Here is a 19,200-nt window from a genome sequence, read left to right as displayed (position 1 = left end):
ATTTATTTATTAACGGAGGGAATTATTCCGTATAAATTACCGGAAAAATTACAATTCAAGACACAACGGGAGGAATTTTTTTAATTATCAGATGATGAGTTGAAATTATAATAAAAAAAGTAAATAATTTTTCTTTAAAATCACTCAAAAATTCCCTCAGTTTTTTCCATTTTTTTTTGTTTATAACAAACGAGGATATTTATTGACAGTCACAAAATTTTCTTCTATTGGCATTCACTCATTCACTAAAATTAACATTAAAAAAAATAAATAAATGAAAATAATTTTTGCTTGTGAATTACTCAATTATTTTTGTAATTCTCAGTGAATATTTTTCCCAAATGTTTCAACTGAAACGCGATATTCTTCGCAAAATTTCCCCTCTGCATGACCAAACTATAGCGGACGAATGAATAATAGTTGGAATATGAATTAAACATACGAAATTGTGGTACAGTATAACTCACACGTCCACTCGGTTCCAGGGAATGCGTGTGGTATACATGAGCGTTAAAAACTTTATCAGTAACTCACTGCCTGCTTATTCCGTCGTGCATTGTGATGGCTCTATTTTTTTCATAAAATTGAAACACAGGGTGTGTGTCGGGGTGAAGGAAAAGGGGAAAAATTTCAGAACAATGGAAGTAACAAATCCCCGTCAGCCACAATGTTTGTTGACGGATGCCAAAGGAAAATTTAATTCAACGAACGCGGGGGATATTTCATACCCGGTGTAATTCAATCGTCAGATAATTGCACTGGCTAATTGACTGTTAACTTAATAATATGAGTTATGACAGTGTAATTTGAACTGATGAACATGAGATTATGAACATACGGTAGTTATTGTAGAGCCTCGCTCTTTTGTGGTTAATTTTTAAAAAATTTTTGTGACGAGCACTTGATGAAGAAAATAAATTAATTTTCAAGAATATTTCTATGATTTAAAAAAAAAAATTGATGAACAGATTTAAAGGAAAAAAATAATCGGGACAATTTTCACTTTCGAAACATTTATTATTTACATTAAAAAAAAATTTTTGAACAGATTTGAATGAAAAAAAAAAAATGTCATTATCATTTTTTTTTAATCTTCTGACATAACCGACGGAAATAAAAAATTTCCGCTATCATCCACATCGTTTGACATGCGTCAAAATAAAATTGAATTGAATGAACTCCGCGATCCTCTATCCCTCACGTAATTCAATCCTGGCATAATACTGGCTAATAGACTGTTAACGTAATAATATGAGTGATGACTGAATATAATTCGAGTTGCTGGGCAAAAGACGATGATCATGCACATGATAGTTCCCTAAACGCACGTAATGCGGTCCTTCTCTCTCTCGTCTTTCTCATTTTCCCTGACCCCACAGGGAGATGGGTTACGGTGAAGAAACGGCTCAGCGCATCGCGTGTGAATTAAGGGAATAACTCAGGAAAATAACTGTTATTCGAAATAGAAAAGCAGAGAAAATGAAAAAATAAATAAATAAAAAGAAAAATAAATAAAACTAGAAAATGAAATGAAATTTATTCGATATAAATTCAATCAAATATCTGAAAATTTATATTGACTTCGATAATTTAACGTTTTAATTTTTCTTCTCATATTTTTATTTTTTCGCACGTCCTACATCGCTGAGAAATATAAATTCTTATCTCATAAAAACATAAAAATTTGAATTACATTCACGTTTAACACGAGAAAGCGATGATAACCGTATATGCAAGTGAAATTTTCATGAGTATGAATGTTGAGACTTTTGATTATTTTTTATTAATGCATGAAAAAATATTAACTGCTCCCCCCCCTTTCCTCACTGCCGCACCTTAATGCTACAGGAGCGAGCGATAAGTCTGCCTTAAGAGCCCTCGTACCTCCTCACCGTTATATAGATAAACTTTTTGACTCTAACATGTTCTGCATATTTATTCTACATCTGATACTATTATATCATACGTAAGAGGCAGTGAAGCTCGGTGTATATATCATTTCTCTCGAAAATTTATCGTTTAAAAATATTTCCGGTTGTGTAATTGTTGGTGGTGAATATGAAGAACATTTGTCAATTATTGCGTATTAAAAAATTATTGACAGCTGACGGATAGTTGAGGGAAATTGTTTATAAATTTTTAATTTCATTGCACTTAAATTTCGATCATATATATATATATATTATATAGATTATATATTATATCTATAATAGATATATTAAATAACTTAAAATCAAAAGAGCCCTCAACCCTACGCCCTTCAGAATCTTCGAAAAAAATTAATCGCGATATTTTGGGACTTATACCGTAGGATCTACCATAGTTATCTTAATCATAGTAATTCCCCGACCGATTAGCCTCTATTGAAGGTAATTGCAATTAAACAATGTATATTAAAAGTGATTGAATTATAAAAATATAAAACGACTAGAATAATCTAAAAACGTGATGATAAATGTTGATGTTTATAAAAAAATTATTTCTCTGTGTATCATCAGTAGCAGTGACGTATCCTGTTCTGTACGCACTAGTGCATAACTCCCATCCACCAATATCCATCAACAGTGGCAATCCCACATGATTCTATATATCCCTATGTATTCCATTACGCGTGTCCTAAGTATCTGCTGCTGACGCACATAATGTAACCTTCGAACAATGCGAGGAAATAGCAACGGGCCCATTATAAACGTGAGGGGAGTATTGTACCGGATGTCTACGGGTCTCGAGTGTCGTCCAAGCTATAACATCGATGTATGCGTACGATTATTTGTATTTGTAATGGTAATTGTCACAACGTGCGTGCTCGCATTTACGTTATTAAGGCTCCCGATGTCACACACAAATGCAAAGACACATGTGCATACCGTGTACGTGTGTCATTCCTTCCCCTATTTACCCGATATATTCACCTCATCCCTCCAGTCATCCCCCACCTGGTTCTCCTCTCATTCTAGTCGTCAACCCCTCGAGCAATTGCCTCTCCCTCTTGTCTGTCTCATTACGATGCCTTTGGGTTTTGGCTAGAGGACAAGTCTAGATGAGGGTGATACACCCTCATCGTCGTCGCTCCTGGATTTTCATATCCTTGTGGTATATTATGACGTAATCCCTCATTCCGTGGTGGAATATCATAGCATGTGGAGGATTCGGGGTACCTGGTGGTGGTGCTAAGTACGTGGTGTACTGCTGAGTTTAGATGAACGATTGATAATTAAGTCTCGTGATTTTTCTGATGATTTTTCAATGATGAGGTCGGGGGGGGATGAAGGGAATTGAATGGGAAAATGGGGGTTGATGAATATTGAGGTGGTTGAGGGATTTATTTACCTGGAGATGAATTTTGGATTAAAATTGGGTCTCTGGAGGGGGAAATGGGGGATGAAATGACAGTCAACTAGTTTTTAGGTTAATTTTTGGGGGATGATTAAAGTTGGGGGGGAGTTTTGGGGGAAAACTTGGCTTCGTCCCTCGATTCACGTCCTGGAGGTCTAGTTTTTAGAGGATATTTAATTTTTTATTAGGGAAGTTTATTATTGTGTTTGGGGAGGACTGTTGCACATCACTTTAAGTTAACGAAGTTAATTATTATTCTTTTGTTATAAATTTTGGATAAAAATTGGAGAATGCTCGGATAAAATTCGGTTACAGATCCGTCGAATTTTCGTCATCCCCCGGAATTTTTATAAACAATATTTTATTGAGGGTGGGATTTATAAACAAATTTGTGTTTAAATCAATTAAATTTTCTACTCATCAGTATAATTTTGGGCCTCTTTTAGCCCCCGAATTGTATTTTTTGGGGAATGAACGTGACGATATCGTAATTTTTTACAGGACATTCAGATAAACATTACGCAAATAAAAATATGAAATTGTTATTGAATATTAGTCTCCGTGTGGAAATCGAGGTTACTCTAGTCATTTATGACCAACATTTCTCTCCGTTCGATCTCCGATTTTTTTTAGGTCAATGAAAAGTCGAAGGCTAATCGAACTAAATTGAGAATCATGAAAAGTCGGAAGCGATTTAATTGGATGATTATCGAAGATAGACGCCGATAAATGACTTGAGTGTGGCTTAATAGAGCAGTCGATAATAGACCGTCATCTAGATTTCCACTGACCTAGTCCTGCGAATTAGTGAAAAATACAACAACGTCGAGTGCTCCTCTTCTCGGTATCTCATTAGCATAATTTTCAATGATTTAAATTTTTGTTTAAAAAATATCGCGAGTAACTGCGTCTTATAAATCACTTCCTGTCTACATCACAGCATTAATGATCGATAATTAGTCGTTGTGAGTCTCCTGATTTCAGGAGAAATCCCTGTTTTCGCGGAAGAACTACGGCGCCAACACCTCATTATTTTGAATAATTAAGGCGCCAATTAATCTAGACCATTCGCATTATAAATCACTGCTAATTGCATTCAATTCTCACGCACTCGATTATTGAAGAGCGAATAAACATTCCAAATGTTAGATAGAGAACGAGTTCTCTCCTCATTTCTCTCATTTCTCTCATTTCATGGAATATTTTTTTTTCCCCCACTCCTGGTTCTTTTTTTGAACTCTCTTAACTCAAATATGTCGGCGATATATAGCACGCTGTGTGGTGTGAAGGGGAAAATGAAAAAAAAAATACGGGAATTGACGTCATTGCCCGGTAATTGGCAGTTTTTTTTCACTCCTCGTTTTCTCTCCTGTCGCGCTGCATACGCACAATAATTAATCCTTCGTGATATAAAATCGTGTGATAGGCTCGCTCTTATGTGCTGGGGGAATTGACAGGTCCTTCATATTCAGAAAGGGGAAAATATTTTAGTAACAATGATGAAGAGGCTCTCAATAATTTTCTGATGAAAATTTTTAACTGAAATTCGCGAAGAATTTCTTGGAAATATTTACTATATTTTCGAATAAAATACGTTTTATTTTCCTTTGGGACGAGAATATAAAAATCTTACAATTTTTCTTCTTCAATAATTTTTATACATATAATAATCACCTTTAAAAAATTATTTACTTTTTTTTTAATTTTAAACATTGAAAAATGTGTTAACAAACATTTTTACGCACTCATGCATTATTTGTATATATTATTTGTATATTATTTTATTTATTGGTTGACTATTTGCTTTTTTATTTGACGATTATGTCATAATATTTGGAATTAAAGTGATTAAAATTCAATTTAATCAATTTAATTTAAAAATAATTCAATATTTCATAAGATAACAATAATGTATTGTATGTGTTACATTATATACAATATATATTCTACCAAAATGTGTAAAATTTCCCGAGATTTCCAGTGAAATTTTCAGCTAAAATTTTGTCCTAGAAATTACTCTCCATAGTCTTCTCAATGGAGCTTCTCATGGGCTCTTTCAAGTTTATGGTTTGAAGTTTGAGTCCTACGATATTGTGTTGAAAGCTCTTGTTCTCGAGTCTCTCCTATGAAACTTGACTGTCACATAAAGCATATTTTGATGGTAAGGCTGACCTCTTTAGTTCTTCTGTCAATACTGTACACGTAAACTTTACCAACGTTGTCATTCATGGGGAGAATTTCCAAGTTGGACGTTAACCAAGTTGTTTCCCAGTGAAATTAGTGCACACGTGAATCTAATCAGAACTAATGAGATCAAGAACAATATGATTTTTTCTCTGCCAGACAGAACTCTGATTTCATCGTGAACTTTACGATGTGACATTTACATCATTTCGCCTTCAAATAAAGTTTTATAAATTTATTTACTTATAAAAAAAAAAAGAAAATTGTTTTTTGGGTCTATTGACGTTAGGGGGAAATAATTATGTTGTTTCCCTGGAAAAATTAATGGACCGTTTCATAATAATCTAGAGGGGTGAGTTGGATTGAAGAGGATGAGAATAATGATTTGTAAAATATGGAATGGAAGGGATGGAGTTGTTAACAAATATCGCTATTTTAGGCAGTAATTGTTCTGTTGAAAATAGTTCATTTATCTCTGTTGCTCAGGACCGATGAATGTCCGCCAACGATTCTCTTGGCCGAAATTCTGGGGCTAAAAATAATCCCCCAAATACAACCTGAGCTCGAAAAATTCATAAAATTTCCCTCAAGGTTTTACCGCGTACAAATGAACCTGTCAAGTTACCGGAAGAACAAGACACTTCCATTTGTTTATGATTTCATTGTAAAAAATATCCAATAAATATTAAATTTCATTATTAAACCCTTCGAAATTTTTTAACAACCAAAACTTCATATTTCCATAAAAACAGCAAAAAAATCTTGAAAATCAATTAATAAAAATCAATCAGTCATTTAATTTCACAAACTAATGTCTAAATTACCCGAAAAAAATGTTGAAATAATTTATAAATATTCAGCAACAATAATATAACATTTCTCATCAAATTATCATTTTTTCAAAATAAAAATGCAATCCATTTCTGTTAAAATTGTATTTCATACAAAATCAATTTTAAAAAATCAAATTATTAATTTTTCTTTTCCGTTAAACATTCCCTAAATAATTATCACCACGATAATGTCTTCCCGCAAGTTCATGAGTCAATCCAGTCAAGCTCCTTCACCACTTCCGTTGATAAATAATTTCTCAACTCAATCCCTTATCAGATTTTTTTTTCCCTCATCATCACTCCTCCTCTTCCCCCCCCCCCCTCCCCGCCCCCTTAGAAAATATTCCTGATGCTCAATGGAGCCACACATTCGCCCTAACGGGTATTGCACGACAGTCGATAAAACGTGACTATGATTTACGTGTTGAACGCCCAGGAGGAGGTAGGACTAGTACGTTATAGCCTTATCATCCACTCGGATATGATTATATACGTCACGCGCAGGGATAATATATATACCCATGCTTTCACGTTTATAGGATACTCTTTCATCCATTCAAGAATCTCCCTTTCACACTTCATCGTTTTATTTTCTTTGTCGTCAGTTTATTACGTTTAAGCATTTTGAATTTTTTATTAGCCACTGTGCGAGTATTACTTTGTCCCTTCGATAAAGGGCCGATGATATTTTTAATACTCGATTCGATGAATTAAATCAGCCGTTTAATTTTTCGTCTGCGAATATTGGGGTTTTGCATCGGGGAACAAACGCACTTATTGCTATGAAACGTAATTAATCAAGTTAATTAGACCAGTGAAGATTGTCGATGTGGAGACACTGATTATTAGGTGGAAAGACACGTCACGTGTTTTATAAAATTGTGATTCGGTTGATGGGTTCATGTGTTGATGTGAGAATTATTTAAATAATTGGATTAATTTTTTGATAAATTTTCTTGATTGTGGTGGACAATTTATGAAATTTTATTACTGAAAAGTTTGAATATTATGAATAAATTAATGTAATGAGTGAATTTCAGCGTAACTGCCTCATCAAAATTAATTAAAATCCCAGACTGTAAATAACTATTTCCCTGAATATTCACAAAATTCAAAACATTTTTTTTTACTTAAAAAAATTATAAAATCTCATCGAATTTCCTCTGAAATCTCCAATTTCCACTTTTCCCTCTTAAATTTGATTTCATGTCACTCTCTCAAAGCCACTTTATTGCCGTCAATTAAAATAATCAAATTAGCAACTACAATAACCCAATCACTGATCACTCACAAACAATGCAAACCTAATTATCAATAAATTAGTGAAATTTTTACTGAAAAATTCCCAGGGTTTCTCTCTAAAATAAATTACGCAACACGCGATGTTTTGAAAGTTTATCTAGACCGATGAATTTTCTCTGCGTGTTCCTACCTACTCGGTAATGTTCGCACGTTCCGTATAACATTACACATACTTGTACCAAAATTATTGTGCACTTGAAACCGTGGACTCAGGTGAAATGCTTGGGAACTCACTAACGGATAGTCTTTTCAATTTTATTTTTTATATTTTCAGATTATTCGCTGAGAAACGGAACCGGACGAACTGTCAGGACAATTTGTAAGTACAGCCATATAAATCTCTTTATTATCAAACGCATGCGCATGCGCTCAACAATCAAATGACCCTCGTTGCGTTACTACTAAATAATTAATTAATTATTCATTATTTCCCATCTTCCCTCATCAACTGTTAATTTCGGGGGATCAATCAACGGAAATTTTCTATTTATTCCGTTTCTGCGAATAATTTATTCGAGACAAATAAATATTTCACCAGAAATCGCTACAAATGTCATCACACGCGATGAGAATATTTTCTAAATTTACAATGAACATTTAAAAAATCTACGTAAAATATATATTTCATTTATTTTGAGAAACATGTTATATGTTTTCACGTGAAAACATATAATATAACTTGTTGTCATGTGAAAACATATGACATGTAAATTTTTCTTTTTTGTCCACAACTTAATTTATTCAAAACCGCGAAATATCTCTTGAGAAAAATATTTAATAATTCGGCAGAACTAATTTTTCCTCTCAGGTTTCTCTGCAGTATCATAAAAAAAAAATGTCATCTATTTGAAGTAATTTCATAGCTCTCTGGCGACAAAGTAGAAAAGGCCATGGAGTTTCCTAGTCTCGGTCGTTAATTAAAACATATTTCTTGTGCTTAAGTCATAAATGTCGTACGATATGTACGTAATTGTGCATTCTCTCGGTGAAGACCCATTGCTCTTTTGTTTTCTGGTGAGCATTCTACGACGTCACGTCCCCGGACAATTCTCCTAAAGCAACGATAACCATATTCCTCGGTTATATGTCCACAAACTCCTGGATTTACCTTATTCTTTGGTGAATTTTCGCGTTCAGGAAGAACCGCACATCAGACGAGTTTACACCTTACGTGACGCCAGTGACTTTATTCCCTGAATGTCGGAGTAGAAATGGCATTTTTTTTTTTATTTATGTCGATGTGAAACACACGGGGAGAAAAATGTCGAGGGATATTGCATATGTTGGTACAGAGAGAGGAATATTCAGGAAAAATTACAGAACTGAGAAATTATTTGGTTGAACTCTACTTTTCTGATTGAGCTATCGGGGATTTTCTTCATTTCTAACGAATTTAATATTATTTTTTACTCACACCACACCACCTACTCTTCATTACGCAACTTAATATACATTTTTTAATGACCTGTTGTTCCTTAACATTTATTGAAATTTTTTTTGCTAAAAGAAAATTCATTAATTCGGGTGCGACACGTCAGGAGATTTTCCTCGATTTTTTGATTTTCCAAAAGTAAAAAAAAATGATCAAATTATTTTTACATAATTAACGATAATATTTAATTAGCGTGATAGTTAGTACGAGCTTCAGCTCCCAAATTTCATTATTGAAAATTCATAATTCTATTAAATACTAAATGAAGGGGAAATTTTAATGAAATCGTTCTATAAAAATTGAAGTAAATTCGAGCTTGATGGGAAGGAAAAGAGAATTGTGATAAATGTGGCAACGTCGGGTGTTCGAATCAAATAATCTGCAATTCACTAACAAACGGAATTTCACACGCCCCGAGAATTCACTGTACTCCATCGAAAATTTTATACGCGAGATGACTAAAAAAAGGGAGAAATTTTTTTTTTCCTCCCTTGGCAAATTGAAATGAAAAATACATAGGGCGCCGGGCGTGTGGGTGTGGATGGGAGATTGTGGGAAAATTTAACCTCACAAGGGAATTACAACGTTGGCACTCACATCAGGTTGAAATTGTTATCGAAAATGCGAGTGTGGTAGTTTGAACTGAAATGTGTGAAGGACTAGCTGTATAAGGGGAAGGGTCAACCACCAATAGAGAGAGAAATTCTTTGGAATTCTTCGGATATTCGTAACTTAGACTGGAAATACGCTTCAATAACGTTTGTATATCTCTTTGAGTTTAATCTCGGTCTGGACGTATTCACAGAGATGCGGAAAATACTCAAACGTTTCACCATTTAATTGCTTCCGAATTCACTGGTCGTGTTAAATTCGAGGTACGATAAGACAGATGAGAAATTCAAACGAAAAAAAGATTATTGAACGCTCCGGGTGATTGAAGAAAGCTATTTTATCGAGGCTTTTCGCCTCCCGTGAGGTCGTGGGGGTTCAGTTTAATTTTTTTCATGCAAAAACTACCCCCAAGTTTTTTTTTACCCCTCCAGTCTATTGCTCTCGAACAAAATTCTGGAAACGCTCAGGAAAATTCATTTTCATCCCGAGAAAAAGCCCCAAAAATGACAACACGCGAGAAAAAAAAACCCGACATTTTTACAAAATTTTCCACAATCAAAGGGGAACAGGAAAATTCATATAAATTTTTTTCGAGGTCACGGGATTAATCGACATTAACATTTACCAAAAATTCTTCCATTTTTCACATTTTTTCCCGGTCATCTCGGGTATGAAATTGTTGTTGGAACACGGGAAGTTCTCCGGACACGTGAAATTCCATTCACTATTGAATTATAGATTATTTGATTCGAAAAACCGACGTTTCCCCAACATTCACATCCTCTCGCCTCCCGACCCACCCCTTTGCCTCATCCCTTCAATATATTTTCTCGGCGATGGCGTCCACCGGGAGATTCTACCGAGTCTCGTAATCCGCTTACTTTGAAAGCGTAAAATGTTAAACTTGTGTATCGCAAAATTCCTCTTATGGATTTTGCATCTCCAAAATCCATAAGAGGACTTTTATCATAGTTTGTTTTTCATTTCCGAGATTTTCGGAAAAATCTCTGAGGGATGTTTACTCTTGATAACGACAACTCTTGATGACAACATTGGGAGGGTACGACAATCAATATTTATCCAGATTTGCGATTCTCCTATCGTTTATTCGTTATCTGGAGAAATCGTTAGGACATAAATAACCCCAGAATGTTAATGAATTTGCAAATGCCAGTGGACAAATATTCGCAGGATTTTTGTGTGCCCTGACACACAAAAAAATTTGTTTAATAAATTTATAACCGAAAAATCAATAAGAAAATAATTTCTCCCATTGAGAGAAGCGAAATTACTAAAATTTTATGCTAAAGCGGAGGGGTTCCATCGATTATTGCAAATAGTACACTAATAATTGAATAACAGAATAGGATTTTTTTATTTAATTCACGTTGGACAGATTTATTCAAAATTGTTGTTATCTGAAGACCAAAAATTTGAAAAAAACTACTGCACGTAATTATTATTTCTTTCTAAATCATTTTCTTCAATTTATTAATCTATGATTTACCTTTTTATTCAATTATTGATGACTTTAAAAATTTTAATGACTAAAATTAACTTTAATAACTTTGATATTTAATATCGTCGACTTGGGCTTCAAATTATTATTTAAAATTTCCTTTTGTGCACTTCCATCGTCCCAATTTCCTTTGAAAAACCCCACAACCAACACAATATTCCTCTCACACCGAGGCATTAACCGATGCGGAAACAAAACCTGTTGTATTCCCGCGGTGTAATTCTATATACAAGATCTTTATGTGGAGACCTGAACGTATTAACGGACTCTTCCCATCGAGGTAAACCACAATAGGCTGTGTATGAGCTCCGTATCCTAAACAGTTGAAATAGGTTTACGAATGTTGAAACATAACTGGAGAAAATTGTGGTGCATATTCTTTGAATTACTGGGGCAGGTTCATAAACCCCGAGGAAAGTGCATATGGAATGAGAAAAGCCCTTGAACCGGTGCCATTCAGTCGAACACGTGATGTGAATTCGCATAAAATTATTTACCCGACATATACAGTATTTATTTATTTATTTTTTTTTTAATTCTGTAGTTATTCACACACCGGCTTTCAATCGTCAACGAATAGAGTCTTTTCTGTGTACTGCACTCGACGAGATCGTAAAAATTTAAACAAAACCTCCGGTAACTGTCAAATAATCACGCGAGACTGGTTTTCAGAGGAAATTTTTTTTTATTAAAAATATCACATATTCTCGTCAATGCAAAATGGATATTCAACGTGAACTCGTGATCTTCTTCGTGAAGTCTGTGATATGTAACTTTTGCACTCGTACATCGTGTTATCGTTTATGTGTGCAAGTTCAGTAGAAATAGTGCACACACTGGCCTGAGCTCTCAGTCAATTTTCCTCTGTCAATTTTCACGTTGGAAAAATGCACTACGTGACACGTTCAGTCAAAGGGAGATTTAGTGCTGGTGTGGCGGCATTGTGAGACTGACAGACATTTTTATCACTTGAAAAGTGCGTTTGCATTGGTAAGTCTGGGGAAAATTGTCAAAATCAAATGCACAAAGAGACAAAAATTGTATTTTCCCGATCATTTTTTTTACTGACATTCAAATGCCGGAAAATTTCAGTTGAAAAATCGCTTTGAACTCTTGTTAAAAGAATATTCCATTGACAGAATTATACTTTTTTCGGTACATTCTATAGTGAGGAGTGTTTGGGAATTTTTCCCATTTCTGCGAAATTTATTGATAATTTTTCCTCTGGAAAATTATGGCAAATTCGTGAAGATAAATAATTATTAAATTTTGGATACCAATCAAGTTATCTTGTGTTACCACTGCAATAGAGAAATAAACAAAATGTAGGAGTAAAGAAGTTGGAAATAATCACATGACAAATAATCACATGAGAAGGAAAATGAAATTTGAAACGACATCAAAGAAAAATAGGGAATTGAATCTCAGGTTATTATTTAAAAAAATAATATAGAAAAGATCGGAGGGTGAGGTAATTTCCGTCATCTTTTACCTCAGTAATAAAATAGCTTTCGTAAGCTCTGTATACAGTCCAGCTCACACCAGAAGCTTTTAAAGACAAAAATAATTCCCAAGTTTCCTTTTTGGAAAATTAAAAATCACTTCATGAGTGAACCACAGGTTTCAAAATTTTATAAATTTTGCATAAAGTTTATTTATTGCTTTACAGTTGTAAAACCCATACACATAATTATTTACACGTTCCCACATATAAATATTCGCATATCTTACTCCACATAACAAACAACTAAAAATAATTTTTTTGTGGAGTCTTTTTAGGCCCAAAAAGGTTCTAATTAGTCTACTCTGTTTAGGGCTACAGGACGTGATAAAATGTGGATTGAATTGATCAATTAAACCAATTAAATTAATCACTCATGTCTAGGGTTGATTAGCCCAAATGGACTCTCCAGTTCATGATGTGCTAAATTTTCTTTTTAAGTATTTGGGACTTATCTTTTATCTGGTTAAAGGACTACAGTATTTTTTGGTCAGACTTTTGTATGAAGACATTCCATTCTACCCCCTGTCCATTCACTTCCTCGATATTCAACCCGACGAGGGAACAGCTTGCATCGACAAAACCAAATACGGTTGAGGGTGTCTTCTCCATCCTATCACCGATACACCATTTTCCCCAGTGGAATCCTGTCTAGACGCACTTTTGTAATATCAAAAAGGGGTTCATCCTGTCAAATCGATACTCCACGGAATAGATTCCTTCGCCATTCTCAATGAGAAAAAGACCAAGAAAATCCAGCTTACTCCTCTTTACTCTATGATCCTGGAAATTGAAGCGTTTCGAAAAAAAAGGAGCCACACAATGAAAGACCGAAGTGAGTTTCATGTATCAAACTTTCAATGCAACAGACGGGAGGAATTCGAAATCGTAAAAATTCAATGGCGAGAGTGAAAAATGATTCGAGGAAAAAAATTGAGTTTAGGGACAAATGGGAAACATTGTACACGATATTGAATATCATATTTTCAAGTGTTAAGAGGTGAGACAACCTACGAGTTGTCAGGATAAATGGTGAATCAGAGAATGGGGATATCTACGAGATTGCGAAAATCGCTTTCCAAGATTGCCCGGTACAAGTCTGTCGTCTTCGCAGGATCGATAGTGTTGAAAATTGCAGGTGGCTGGTATCTTTGATACAAGTGATGGTGTATCTGGATACGTGAAGGATCTTTCCTTCCTCGAATTTCTTATAAATTCCGGGAATTTTTGCGCAAATATCTCAGGAACTGTCAAAATTTGTGAATTAAAATTCTCTGAATGTTTTTCTGGCTCTTCAAAAATTAGGATCGCATAAATTGTCAAAGTCGAATGAACAAAGAGCTAACAATTGTATCTTATCAATTATTTTTCTTATGGAGAATGAAATGTCGAAAAATTCCAGGTGAAAAATCACTTTGAATTCTGATCAGAAAATTATTTTATTGACAGAATTGTTGCTACAAAACTGCTAGTGTATCTGAATCTGTGGAAAATCTCTCCTTTCTCAAATTTCTTATAAATTTCATGAATTTTCGCGAGTCTCGAAGCTGTTTCGATCCTCAAATCCCTCAGGAACTGCCAAAATTTCTAAATTAAAATTCTCAGAATTTTTTTCTGGCTCTTAAAAAATTAGAAAAAAAAATATGAAAATTCTATCTATTTCGAATTTCCTATTCGATTTGTGATCCCGTGACCCTCTCCAACCCAACCCTAACAATTTATTACTACATCGTCGGTGTAAATAAATTTTATGTGCAAATTTCAACACTTTGACTAACAAAAAGACCAAAAAAAAAAATTCTGAATGACTTAAACAGTTCATTTCCCTGGAATCAATCTTCATCATCGTCTTCAGTCATCACGTCATAATGTAGATTGTCTCAATCCACCAACTCAACAATATCTCCAACGTTGCGTGAATATTCCTGAATGTTAACTACCCCCATGACAAAATTTGATGGATCATTACACGAAGTAATGCATCACCTAAACTACCGTATGACGACGGCTCGTGGTATGTTAATTCATTAGGCGTCTGGTTCATGATCAACCTCAAGTTTATATCCTCCACTTTCCGTTAATTAATTACAGTTAGAAGTTGCATGCGACTCAACTAAATGCTTTGCTTCTTGAAAATAGCATAATTCATTTCAATTAATTATGCACCAAATTCCCACCAAGATTTACCATTTCGTTGGAGATCTTTCGTGGAGTGACAAATCAGACCTGAGTTTTCTGGTTTGGTAGAGTCACTCGGGGGACTAGGAAGTGAATGGAGGAGTTGGGGAAGTGGCTGCTGATGGGTTTTATCACCTGGAAAGACATTTCGATGGAATACTTTGACCGCAGTTGTCAACTTCTGTGGCTTTTTCTTCTCGGATATTGGTCATTAAATGGGAGTCGAGACCTCTCGTTAAAACCAATCAATCTTTTGCTCACATTTTCTGAGATTCCCGGTGGAATTATCCAGCCAACGAAACCAAAATGTACGATAACACATGAAAACTCCATCTCACACCAGCCCAAGTTTTTTTTTTAGATACGTCTTGTTTTGCTGAATCAGAAACTCGATTGATCCCACGAAAATCTCAGGAAATTCCTCAGATAGTGATTGGTTGTAATTTTAGTCCAATTAACGAGACCCAAAGAAAATTTATTTTCCTTTTTTTTTTCTCTTGATTCTTCGTGTGGCCAAATAATCGATGAAGGCACCTCGAGGTTGATAATTAACTGGTGTCCAAACAACTACTCAGGAGAACCAATCGATCCTTCACTCGCCCAATGAAATTGCGAGACAGGTTAAAAAGAAACCGATGAAAATTGACAGGACGTGTACGTTAACTCATCGAAAGGCAAAAACTTGCAAGTTAGACGTTCAGGATTCGTGCTTTTCTCACAACAAACATGTTTGTCCACGGTTTATTCCCTCGTCTCCACATTCTCCTCCAGTAAACAGCAAGTCGATGCCTCGCGAGACCTTCACCTCACTCCCTCGTCTATATTCATGTGCATTCTCCACAGCATAAGCTGAAATTCTAAAGTCAATGTCATCCCTCCCGACCATCAGAATTATTTCCCTGGAGAAATAGATCAAGAAATAAGCACTTGCCAAGGGGCATATTGATGAGCATCACACAAACAGCGGTTTCATCACACGAAGAGAAAAGTCAATGAATTTTTTAAGTCCAGGAACAATTTTTATTTTGATCTACAATCGAGTTTCCTGACTACCGCGAAACCTTCTTTATCGGTAAACGATAGATTAGCCTCGAGAAAAAAAAAACTTCTCCAGATAAAATTACAAAATTTCTATTCAATAGAAATCTTTATTTCAATAAATATTTCTATCAATTTTTCATTTAATTTCAAATAAAAAACGATAGACCTCCAAATTTTTTTTTATTCCTCTTTACTCAATTTTATAAAATCACCTATCATTAATTACAAAATTTACAATATTAATTGGAATTTTCATGTGTCAGTAAAAACCATTTCATTGCACCTCAATTCTAGTCCCCGGTGCAGTAATTTTCCCGACTTTTCTCTCTCTGAAGACATTTTTTTTTTCTCTTATCACGTGGTACCTGGTCCCGAGCATCAGAATTTTCCTCCACCATATTTCTCCCCCTCCCCCCTCTCGTCTCATCGCCAATACAAGCTACATATGTATCTAATAATAAGCAGGTCGCATTCATTGTTGAAAATAGGTCGAGCAATTCTCTCACTCGTTCTCCACAAAACACACACCAGTGACTACCATAAATGGATATTCCAAACTGGTACCGTCAAGTTGACAACACCCGTTGCATAATTCTGATGCGATGAGAAAGCGCAACACCAGCAAAAATGAAAATCAGCAGAATTGCAAAAATTCCCAGAATTGTTGTAGACAATTCATACGACAACACGTGACATAACAACTCGGTTGAATAGTTTGTGAGGCCAGATAGTGAACAAGAGTTTCCTCTTTTACCCCTTTATATGGCCCTAAAATGGTGCTATTGTTGAATATAGGGTATGTGTGTCTTCGCTATAAAATCGATACGATAAAGTGATATGGGTTACGGGTTCGTTGCACTCGTGTTCCACAAAATTTTCACTCTAACAGCCACTTTGATCATTTTAATTTGTGACGAGATGCAAGCGACTACTCTATCACATCGTGGAGTTGGTAGGGGGGGGGGGTTATGGGAGGGGGTGCACTCATGGCCTGTGTCATTCATTTTATATGAAACGAGTGGTGTAGGCTGACTCACGCGGGGGTTGACGAGACCCTTGAAATTACCACTATTTCCCTGACGCTTGGGGTGACTAATGTGAACACCTCATTGTTACGTCATGTTCGTATGAGGGGGTGGGGGTGTCCTCGGTCAAAAATCAGATTAATTTTGGATATTTCAAGGGAATTGCGATTTTTAATATTCAATAGTACGCGGCATTGGAATAACATTTTGAAGATAATTAGTTTTTTGAATATTATATGTTTATTATTATAGATAATATTCAAATTGAATTAAAAAAAAATTCTGAATATCACCAAATTGACTACAATTCCTGAAGAATAATTTTCATATTCAAAAATGAATTGTTCACAAATAATTTAATTAGTTTTTCTCCAAAAACTGCTAAATAATTTGATTTTTTTTTTCGGATTAAAGACTTTTTTTATTGAAATTAAAATTTTAACTTGTAAAGTTTTAATGATAAAATTAAATGAAAGTTCTGATGTCGCACTACGGAATTAAAAAAAAATCTAGAGACAAAATAACTAGTTTTATAGCTAACGATTTCCCAAAGAAAACGATCAGTTGATTTATTAAAATATTTTTATTTTCCAATTCAAGTTTTTAAAAAAATGAAAAATTGCCAATTACGTTGGTCTCCTCTATCACAACATAAAATCAAAATCAGACCTGAATATTGTCTGCATATTAAGTGAAATATTATTTCAAATCCCGTTCGTAAGATTAAAAAAACAAAATCTCAAATGCACAAGGATGACGAGTAAATCATGAATAAGTGTCCAGTTAAATGATGAGCACGTGGGTTCCCCTGTACATGTGCAAATTGCGATAGCATCTATAAACGCCTACGATGCCCTGTCCAGTCATACCGAGGACATCCTCCAGCACTGGTGTGATTTCACGTTTTAATGTCACTGGCTCTCAGGTATTTCTGGTGTTTTATTTGCGATATGACGTTAACACATCCCACCAACAATCAATGATCATTTACCACAGGCTATTTAAAATTTATATACCATTTACCACATATGACAATCTCGTTGGTGATTTAATTTTCACCGAAAGGGAACGACTGGCCTGGGTAACTATCACATCCATTACTTGGCACTCAGTCGCTTCTCTTTGACACAACTGATTACCAACTGCACATGAGCGTTGATAACTGACTCACAGGGTGTGGGTGTCCCTGTGCATTTTGCTGGCATAATTAACATGTGACTGAGGTAAAAGGGTTAATCGAGTGCACCGGGAGAAGAAAAATTATAAATTAAAACTTAAGGAAAACTTAAGGGAAAAATTATGGTACCGTTGGAAGAAATTTATTGAGTTTTCTAACGACTGAAAAAATTCGGTTATCGCCAGTTAAAAATTTTTTTATTAAATTGCAAATAACTAGTGTTCATTCTAGCCCACACGTAGACCGGATGATATTGAAATTGACGGTACATTAATCATAATATTCATGGAGGCATTAAAGTGTCCATCTGAATAAATGATGATAGTGTGGCTTCGACGATATCCACTTTGGAAGAAAAGCAATATAGACTGAATCGCTTTGTAAGAAGTATATTTCTCGGCAGAAGGACCCTGGAGGACTGCCGCAAGGCGGAAATGAAAACCTGAGTACGTTGAAAAATTCACGATTTACCCTCATCCCCTTTCCCCGACCCTTGTGGATACTTACAAACGTGTAGGTTGGAAAACACGTGATATTCTCCATCTTCTACGCGACAGTATATACATATATATATATTTATATGTCCTGGTAACAGGTACACTAGCAGTTCAACTGCTATTACTTGTCTGTGCATCAAGTCGAAGAGTACAACATTAAAAAAAAGTAAATAAATAAATAAATAAGTCGAAGAGTAACAGTGAGAGAAATGAAAAATATTCTCCACTCGGCTCTGTCGAATGGGAATTTAATAGTTAATCAATTAATCTTTTTCTCGGGGTGTGTGGGGATGGGGGGAGGGGGTGAAGAAGAAAAGTGGAAATATTGAAACGTTTGCATAATGGGAAATACATTATTCAGAGAATGGCGTGCGCATAAAGGTATAATTCTCCCCCAACCTCTGGTTCTTCTGAATGTGGAGGGGTGGATTCGCTAATTTAAAAACCAAACGCACATCAAGTCGTGGGGACAGTTACTTATTTTAAGATACTCGGGATTATGGAAGTCATTAAAATAGAAATAATCATGGTATTAATGAATAAGTGATTTTTTTTACTTGCGA

At 34.9% G+C, this 19,200-nt stretch overlaps 1 protein-coding gene across 3 annotated transcripts in view; it reads left to right on the top strand.

Annotated features, from left to right (window-relative positions):
- LOC135169927 (ankyrin repeat domain-containing protein 50) overlaps positions 1-19,200 on the top strand; it is an 80,207-nt gene that overhangs the window by 39,804 nt on the left and 21,203 nt on the right. For all 3 annotated transcript variants that reach the window (XM_064135345.1, XM_064135346.1, XM_064135344.1), the window contains one exon: positions 7,930-7,974. The gene's annotated coding sequence lies outside the window, so the exon portion shown is untranslated. The remainder of the gene's footprint in view (positions 1-7,929; positions 7,975-19,200) is intronic.

The sequence above is a fragment of the Diachasmimorpha longicaudata genome, chromosome 16 (assembly GCF_034640455.1).
Source record: "Diachasmimorpha longicaudata isolate KC_UGA_2023 chromosome 16, iyDiaLong2, whole genome shotgun sequence".
Classification (NCBI taxonomy): domain Eukaryota; kingdom Metazoa; phylum Arthropoda; class Insecta; order Hymenoptera; family Braconidae; genus Diachasmimorpha; species Diachasmimorpha longicaudata.
The sequence above is the reverse complement of the archived record's forward strand: the minus strand, read 5'-3'. Positions and strand labels throughout refer to the sequence as shown.